Source organism: Grus americana, chromosome 2 (assembly GCF_028858705.1).
Source record: "Grus americana isolate bGruAme1 chromosome 2, bGruAme1.mat, whole genome shotgun sequence".
Lineage (NCBI taxonomy): Eukaryota > Metazoa > Chordata > Aves > Gruiformes > Gruidae > Grus > Grus americana.
In genome coordinates, this window is record NC_072853.1 from 112,403,990 (window position 1) to 112,414,104 (window position 10,115).

Consider the following 10,115-nt stretch of genomic DNA (forward strand, 5'->3'; position numbering starts at 1 on the left):
TGTAATAGAAATTAAATTAGATCTTTAGAAAAGAAGGTATATATTTGTGACCAATCTCCCCAAATGTCCAAAAGGAAATGTACCCATTCTAACAGACAATATGGAAAAAACCACTATAGAAATATCCATCTCAGATTGTCAGGTGTTTTGTTCAAATTCATCTACCTGTATGTTTGACCTGTCTGCCCAGTCCTTCCCATTCATTCAGTCTCGGCTACTTCTCTGCTCTTTTCCCTGATCTTTAACAGATGAAGGCTGACTAACTCAAAGCCCTGCCTGTATTTCCTTCCCCAGTGTGAATGAATTGCTTGCTGTAATGAAATAACCCTCCCTTACTGTCTAAATTCCTCTTCTCAGCTGCACTTCTTTTGAAATAAGAAGGTACCTTTTGGCCTCAAAGTGACTGAAATGTGGTTAAAAGTGAAGGGTAGAGTCTATCTCTTCCTTGGTCTTAGGCAATAGGTCGGGAAGACTAGAAAGACATTGGCTTCTTAGCAAATAACTAATGAAATATCCTTCAAAAATATCAACAATGAAAAAATTGCCCTTGAAATTTGGCTTATTTGCATTTCATATAGATAGATGTACAAGCAGACAAACATTTTATGTTATCCAAAACAAAAGCAAAGCAGAAAATACATGGTGGAATGTACCAATGCTGAAATCACATTCAGAGTATGATGACAGCCTGTATCTGAAGCACTTTAATATGTTATATTATGGAAGATGATATTTTCACTATAATGAATACCACTAATGATTTCGTATGGCAAGTGACTTCATCCTATGAGGATCCCCTGGAATGTCCCAGCTTCCAGTTAAAGATATTCTCTTTCATCTTTAAATAGATTACACCTTCAGCAGGTGTTTGAAATAGGCAGAGGCCTGTAGCCTCATAAAGAGGAAAAAGGGGGATGATTGGTCAGACATGGAAAGTGAGAGCTGGTAATTATTTTCATATGACATGCAAGAGATGTTATAGCAAAGCTGACTAAAGCTGAGCATGAGTTAGCCAGTCCTCTTCAACAATGATGTCACTGAGCTCTTGCTTTCTACAAAGTTATGATTAATAAAAGGGGAGGATTATTACAGTAACTTACTCTTAGTGGGCAAGGAGTGACATCAACAGCAGCTGAGCAAACTGACCAAACTTAGTTGTGTGTTGTTGAGGGTTTTTTCTCTAGCAATGACTAACCAGGGGCTAACTGCATCAGACGGCACAAAGGGCCCTTGAAACTGGAAGGACGCTTCTGGTGGAGCTTTTGAATGGGAGCCACCATTTTAACTCTTCCGCTTCATTTTAATGTTGATGTTTCAGTTGGCCTACAGCAAACTCTTGCCTTTCTCTACTCATTAAAAACACATACACGCAAACTCAAAACTGGTCAAAGACTACCCCCATGGCCTTTCCAACATAAAGCTGCATGATCTCCATTTTCTGCCTCATCTGTTGGTATTATAATAACTTTTTCCTTCATTGCTAATTCCAGAATATCTTTACAAAAGGAACTTACACATCTTTGGAGCGTGGATTTTAACAGCAACAATGCAAAAAAGACACGGAATGTAGAATGCTAAGCCTCTGGTTAATCTCTGGAAGAATGCTGTGTTTAATTACATTTTCTTTTTTCAAATTGATAGAGACTTATAGCAATCCTTCCTGCTATTTAATCTTTGCAAATTTGCCCTCCCTAAAATTAGACTTGACCACCTGGAAATATTTACCAACTGAACTGAAATGCTCTTGTGAAAGCACTGCCAGTGTAAATTGAATTCTTACCCCCGTAGAGTAACAGCACTTACATTGTGCAGACCTGACTATAACTATGAGGTGCCCTGGGAGAAGGTCAGATACTTTGGACTCTCTATCAAGTTAACTTTTTCATGTGAGGTGGACAGCATTTGCACTGATAATAAAAAGGGCATATGACACTACTTTCAACTCCTCTGTCCCTCAAGCACTAAGAAAACAGTTCCAAATGGGAGCTGCAGAGGTTTGACATGACATTACTAAAAAGTTCTCTGGGCTGGGACAATTCAAATGCCCTTTTTGAACATTAATTAAACAAAAGATAGAGCACGCAAGCTAAGGATTTACTTGTCCAAACTAATAACATTGTTCTTCTCATTTTCACAAAGAGATCTTGTGAGGGAAACAAAAAAGAATTTTCTAAACTGAATCAGTGAATAATGGTCCCAATGGTAATATCTGGAAACTCAGCCAGAAGATGAGCTGAGGAGTACTACAGATACTGAAATGTTCAACCACAGACCAGTTAACTGTATCGTAAACATTTTCTGTTGGAGGCTTAGTGCAGCTTGGAATGGTTTTACAGTTCATAAGTAGGTAGCAACATATTTTAGCAAGTAGGGAGAAAAGCTTGGGAACCATGGCAGGTTCCCATTTCCATCCTGACCGCAGATTTCTTTGGTAGCCCTGGACAGCGAATTAAGCACTGTGAGCAAGCTCCCATTTCATATCTTCCAAGTTAAAAAAGACACATACCTATTTCAAAGGACATTGTGGTGATTAATTAGTTGATTTCTGAAAGATCTACACACTACCTGAATACCAAGTATTCATGCTACCACTGATCAGTCATTTTATCCCTTATACTTCACTTCAGAGTTAGAACACATTTAAAAGACAAGTTTAGATTCTGTGCAGTTCTTACTATACTTCAGCCTATTCCTGAATCTCAGAATGTGCTTGAGAACAATTTTTTATTTTCCTGGAGTGACCAGATTTTCAAAATGTCTCACATCATCTGTAACTCTAGTAATGTATGTCCAAAAATGTCTATATTTGCATGTATAAATAGCTAATTGTATGTAGAGATCAGGTAATGAAATATCAAAAAATCTCACTTAAGCAGATATTTCATTTCTATGAGCTGGGGTGCTCAAAGGAAGCCACTGGGCCAGCTTTACATAAAAGAATCACCTCCTGACTTTCACCCTTCTTTCTGAGTCAGATGTCATCCTGCAATTCCAGCCTCACAGCCTGTTTCCGTTTCCAGACGGTGACATGCAGCAGGCTTCCCATAAATGTTAGGACGTCTGGCCATACCTGGGCAATTCAGAACAGCTTTGCAGCTAGACAGTAGAGGCAATCTTTCCCAGTGATTCAGCTTTGAGACTATGAAAAAACAGTCTAACATATACAAAAGATGTTTTCTTAACTTTTCATCTTAACCAGAGCTTGACGTACTGCTTCAACATGACTGGCTGAGGAAATGTTTGCAATTGCTTGTGATCAAAGTTAACCAATAATCATATAATAATACTGAACTCTGATACAGTGGTTTTGGTCTTAAAAAACACTCACCAAAATGACTGTGAGGGGTCTGGATTGAGTTTTTCTATATGACACTTTTTTCAGTTATAGATCAGCAGTTCAAACCCAACCTGTGTCAGTTGTGACTAACGTGGTTATTCACAAGATTAACTTTTGTCTAGGGTAGGTTTCCTTTGACATTGATGGCGAGAGATAGGCTTTTCTGAGGGTGATTCAGGGCAGGAACAGTTGGGTCTTGCTCTGAATCACCTTCAGGAGCTTTCTTCTTCTTTCCACGGCATGGAGACAAGAGCGCCTTGCTACCACGTAAGGACATGAGAAACTCCCCGCAAGGTCCCGCTGGTGGTCCATCTAACCCCCTTTTCTCGTTCCAACAGTGGCAACAGTAGATGCTATTTGGAGAGAGAATGTGAGCCTGGCCGCTTTCCGCAGGCCTGTCCCTTCAAACTCCCCAGCATCCGCAATTGTTGTATTAAGGATGTTAAAGGATATGTCCCTGCCTATTCCCTATGGTAGTTTTTTATGGACCTTTTTGAATCTTCTGATACTGTCTGCCTCCACAGCCTCCTGTGGCAACAAATCCCAGAAGCTCAGTCTCCATTGTGTAAGCACTGTATCTGTTTTAAATCTTCTCCTACTAGTTTCAACGAGTTCCCCTTAGTACTGCAGGATAACAGTTCGGCATTCACCTTATCTGCCATCTTCATGACTTTCTAAACCCCAAGCATATCTTCTCTCAGCCTTCTCTTCTCCAAGCTGAAGAGTCTCTGCCTTTCAATTTCTTCTTATTAAGCAGCTGCTCCACAACCTTAATCATTTTAGTGGATCTTCTCTAACTCTACTATGTCCTTCTTGAGATGTGAAGACCAGAACTGCACACAACACCCACCTCATGGGTGCACCAGGGCTTTATATAGCGGCAAAATGGTGCCCTCTGTCTTGCTCTCAGCACTCTTCCTGACAACACCCAGCATTCGTTTTACTTCTTTGACTGCCACTGCACATTAAATTTATGTTTGGAGACCTCTAAATGATACCTCCAAGACCCCTCTCACCCTAGGCTGCAGATACCCTTTGGGAATACTTCCCTGAATGTCACTTCCAGATTGGCTATTTGCTAATTTGCATGAAAGGATTCACGTCTTTCAGTTCAGCTCCCAATCAAAGAAAGACACCACAGCAGGCAGCTCTGCTGAGCGTCCCAAGAACTCGTTGGACCGAGGGCATGAGCTAGCCTCTGTGTACCCAAGAACACGGGTGAAGAAGGTTGTCCTGTGGCTGTCCCTGCTGCACCTCTCCTGTGAGCAAGCAGATTACATTATTGTTCAAAGCTGTTAATTTGGCTCTGATCACAGGAGCTAAATTCAGTTTAAGGGGAAAAAAAAAGAACCAGAACTAACCCCCCCAAAAAGAATCTGCTTCATGAGAAACATCTGAACACGTCTTTGTTGGTTTTATACTTCCTAGATGCTTGGTTACTGTCCCTGAATGGGCAGCTTCAAAGGAGCAATTAAAAAATGTGTGCATGGACACACAGATGAGCCCTGTTTGCACACAAAAACTTTATTCTGAGCTACCTTATGTCACCCCTTTTAGCAGGAGTCATCACGAGGGCATGACACCAATAAGCAGACAATGAATAAAGAAAATAACTGTTTATAAGTTCATAGTTGGCATACAAAAGTTATTGAAGAGGAACTGATATTCCAGGCAACTGGCCAGCACTGCTGCCTATCAACCCTCTGTTCCCCCAACTGTTATGGGCGTTATAAAGCTCATTTTAAAAGCATTTCTGAGACCTCTGAGCTTGGCAGGTACAATTTTGTGCTCACTGATAAACAAGCTTAAACATTATTGTTCATGCACATCGTAGTCTGTAGGCAAAGACACCAGGCGAGTAGGTATTTAACTGCCTACGTGTTATAGCTCTCACCTGCACTGAACTACAAGTATAAAATTTCAACTCCAAAACGTGAAGTCACATTAGAAAAATTAACGGAAGTGGATTACTGAATTAAATCCAGATTTGAGGACCCCATATCTGTTCCAAAGGCTTAACCTCAGTGCTACCAAGTCAAATCTCAAGTGTTGTAGCCCCAGATTTGAGGAAAATTCTGAGATAAATTCTCAAAACTTAGGCAGGTTTACATTTGAATCTGGAAACTCACGGTCATCTCCAATGCTTGTTAAAACAGAGTGAGAGCGTGTGTATGCGTAGGGAAGGGGGGCAGCTTCATTACATCAACAAATGATGACTGTTTATTTTACTCTCCTCACCTCCCCGTTTGTGGAATGCTCTCAGAAATTTCCTGTGTTTCCCTAAAAATCATCACTGAACCCCAAGCCATCCCTCAGAGGTAACCTGTGTATTGGACATGAGTCCAAACATTATTTTAAAGAACCAACATGAAAACCAGTGTTGGCAGTAAGAATACAGCATGATGTTGCTCACTGCGTATTATGTGCTTTAGCTGGACATCATGTCAAGTCAAGGACCTTCTGAATTGAGTGGTTAATGGCAAAAATGCTGGATTGAAATTTTCAGCAGACACAGATACTCATTCATGCTCGCTCCTGGGAGAGCCCCAGCAGGTCCTCCTGTGTGATGCAGGGCTAGAAACTGCCTCTCCTAGAAGCTCATCGGTGTCTCAGAAAGCAGCACTGAAGGACAGCAAAGATGCCAAGATGTTACCAAGGTGGTACCAAGGAAAGGCAGAACGCACGGGGAGCACCAACACTCTGCTCGATGTCAGACAAGCTCAGCTGGTACCTGTGCCCTCGCCCGCACCCTGCCTCCCCTTATAGCTTCTTTTGTTCAGATCCCAAATGGTCATGACAAACCAAACAACAGCGAGGACTTGTTTGTCATTTCTGACCCACAGATCTCAGAACAGATCTTGATTCTTTCTCTTTTACAGATGGGGAAATGAGGTACATGTCGTCTCACCCAGCAGTCGAGGGCAGAGCTAGAGAATCCAGATCTCCTGGGTCTCCATCTCATACTCTATTCAGCAAACAGTTGTAAGCAGTGGGGCTTCCCCCTACAATTTTCACTGTAGGATGTATTTACTTTTCCACAGTGATTTGCTCCACTGGGGATTCACAATGGACAAAGCAGCAACGACGCACAAGATTAACATATTTTTAAGCCACTTGTTGGTGTCCTCAGTATTTCACTTATGCCAATTCTCTGCTGGCTGCTCTCACAGAGAGGGAATATCTGTCAATGTGTGACACTGCAGCTTTTCCCAATGGCCTGTGCATGATGACTACCTTGGAAGATTTGCCAGCGTAACTTCTTGTTGAGTTCAACTCAACGAAAATGGCAAGCTTATGAGCTTCATTCAATTCCCTCCCACACGTCAGCAGATTTAGAAGTAATCAAAACATAATAGGCAAAATGTATCTCCATCATCGAGGGAGCTAAAACAAGATGAAATTGGACCTTTCTTACAATATGAAAACTGGGATCTGTTTTTAAAAGGAAAAGCCAAAAAACAGACATTAATACATAGAAGTTCAATTAAAAAAAAAAGACTTTACATCAAATTTTCTACTGATGTAACCCAGTCTCTGAAGTCAGGAGAGCTACCCCAATTTACATTAACTAAGGGTCCAGCCCTCCTCTTTCAGACAGAGATGTGTACCTTTCTAAAATCCACAGGCAATATTACTTTGGGAAGTACATCAGTGAATAATCATCTGAACAGCTTTTATCTAGGACCTAATTTCTTGTTTCTCTTTCCATTCACCAATGGTTAATATTAACCTTCAGTGTCAAAGCTTGATTCAACTGACTTCTGGTCCCACAGTCAGCACTAGCTTCAGTGGCATCAAGAATTGGCCCTAAAAACTAAAAGATAACAGGACTCTGCACTTACACCGTTGTGTGTGCTGTGATTTGACTAACTGTAGTAAAAGAAACACAGAACAGAGAATTCAGTGCTTCTCAGAGAAATAAAATCATTCCCTGTTATTTTGCAGCTGACCCAAATATATCCTTGATAAAACTCCACTGATCAAAGTACAATTACATAATGAATGATATTGATGTATGTTTTGTGCAACAGTTGAAGTTTTCAACAGCATGCAAATTAATTTCATGGAATCTACCTTTCAATATTAGCTTTAATTCACCCATAAATGTTAAATGCTGCTCCAACTATAGCCATAAATTTTTCACCCTACTTGGAACCAAATAGGATCTGTCATCTGGGGCTCCCTCCCTGTTTGGTTTAAATCACTGATGTGACTCTAATCATAACCTCTGGAAATATCTTTGAAGACAGCATCACTCAAGACATTTTACACATTACATAGCTGTTTCTCAAGAAAAAAAATTACTTTTCCAGTAATGTACTGAAAAATCACCTGTCAAATGAACAAGCGGTGTGAACATCTTTAGTGCTTCGGACTACCCTCTACAGTTATAACTTAACTCCATACTCTATAAATTCAAGAAAATTCTCTTTGTAAATAGGTTTTCCCCCAAAATGCAAAGTTTTGAACAAGCTCTGATTATAAAACACATTTGTGTCACTTCATCTCACACATCTGTGTCACCTGGCTTATGTATATGTATCTCCTGGTTTTTAAGTGTAAAATGGCAACATATATGCTAAAATAACACGGACATAAAAATAACCCTGTTAAAGGAACAGCTTACTGTTCCATGAGTTGGCAAGTAAAAAGATCAATGAATGACATGGCAGAAGACACAGGTATAGTTTAGAAAGAAAATCAACATACTTATTTCTGTTAGTCAGATTGACTTTATGTAAGATTTTCTTCAAACAGAGCATTTATACTTATCCTGCCCCCCTGCAAAAAGTGTCATCCATTAATGAAAAAAAAAAAAAAGGCGAGAACTTGAAAGCTATTCTTTAGCCCACCCTCTAGACCAAGTTCTTATCCTCAGATGAACTTTATTTTTTGACCCACTCACTAATTATGATTGAAATCACTGGCCCCTCTAAACAGCACATAAGCATTAGAGTTAGCAGCAACAGCAAGACTGGCCTTAATTGGTCCACTTACATAAAAGTAGAAACATAAAACTTCTAAATATAAGTTTCTGGCATATCTGTTTTTGCTATTACAGTAAAATAAGGTACAACAGAGTGAGATTCCAGCTGATTTGCACAGAAATCTGTGCCAATGTGTTTTCTAGTGACTGCTCTTCAAAGCAGAAATGGAGATGCACAAATACTGTTGTGTGCAATTCAGGATTCCAACATAGCTGGTAAATCACACAATCTCCACTAGGTGAATAATGAAGTGGCATTGGGCCATTTTTTTAAATGGTTTGTAAGATAAAATCCACAATTAGGGGGGAAAAAAAAAAAAAGACAGTTTGCTGGAATACTAACCTTTATCTCTCAGTCCCATTCCTTTAATTATTTCTGATCCAGCAGGGAAGTAAAATACGCCCGCAAGCCAGCAAGATAGGCTCAGCATCACTCCGGTGTTTTACGTGGTCTCAATCAGTGGTATCAGAATTTAAGTTAGAAGTCCCAACTTCACTAAATGAACAATGATTATCTGGATTCTGAAGCTGCCAGGAGGAAAAAAAAAAAAGAAAAAAGAAAAAAGAAAAAAAAAACCCCAGCTACAGTCTTTCCCAAGAGCAATTGCCCTTTCTGGCAGGAAGGGGTAAAAATAGAGGCAGCTCATTAATATGGCTTGGCAGTGCTTAATGGCAGCTGGTCTGAAGAGTTAGATCAGCGGGTCTTTCCAGCAGTACTCCCGGATCACTGCCAGCAGGTGTTGCTGTGTTCAACAAAATGAAAAGAAGTGGAGGGGTGGGGAGAAAAATATTTATAAAGAGAGAAATAGGTGTGAAAAAAAATTAGTCACTGAGTAAAGCTTTCATTAGGCCTTTGGTAAAGCTATACACAAACTCCCCGAGGCAATAAGGAGCATGCTCTGAAATGAATAATGCTTTTCACTTCTCCTAATCTCCTTTCAGAAGTTATCCTGCGCTATAAATCACATACATGTTTGCTGTGCTTCACTCGGTAGCCTTCTCTTTTTGTCACAGACCACACACTTTCGCACAGGGAATTCTCTGACCCGCTGCCGTTGTGGGAGAAGCTGCGGACCGGCTGGGTGCTGCATCAGTAGCGGTGTGATGGTCAGCAGCCGTCGCGCCAGCTGCTGTGAATGGAGCACCGCGCTACTCTGCGTCCAAGGAGAAATAACTCTGTTACTTTCAGGGCAATTTTTCCACTCTCTGTAAAACCAATGCAGTACAAGATCTCTTGCTGAGCAGATGTCCGCTGCCAAATTACAACAGTCACTGCACTACCAGTATGCAACTAATTTCAAAGAGTTTTGGGGTGCCGGTTAAAACCAAATGCAGTCTGGTCCTGAGGAAAACAGAATTCCAGGCTGGAAAAGTCCTTTGCTAAAACTCCGTTTTAGGATACCCGTTAAAATAACTAGGTATGTGCATGCTCATTATTTGTTTCTTCAAGCGTATCTGTCACTGTTCCTGAAGGAAAAAAAAAAAAAAAGTAAAAAAAATCTGTTCTTTGTAACAACTGGAACCACCAATGTCAGACTGCAGGAAAGCTACTGAAACCTGTTTCAAGAGGCTTCAATCCACAGAATGTTACAGCCTGAAAACTTATTATATGCATATTAAACCTGGGAAACAAAACAACCTATCTGGTCGTATGTTTCCCATTAACTCCTGATTTTTTGCTCATTCTACCAAAGCTGTTGCGTGAATACAGCACACACACCAGTTGGAATCAATGCTGCTGTAAGGACTCCCTGGTATCACTGTAAGTTGAAAATTTTAAATCTTTCTTCC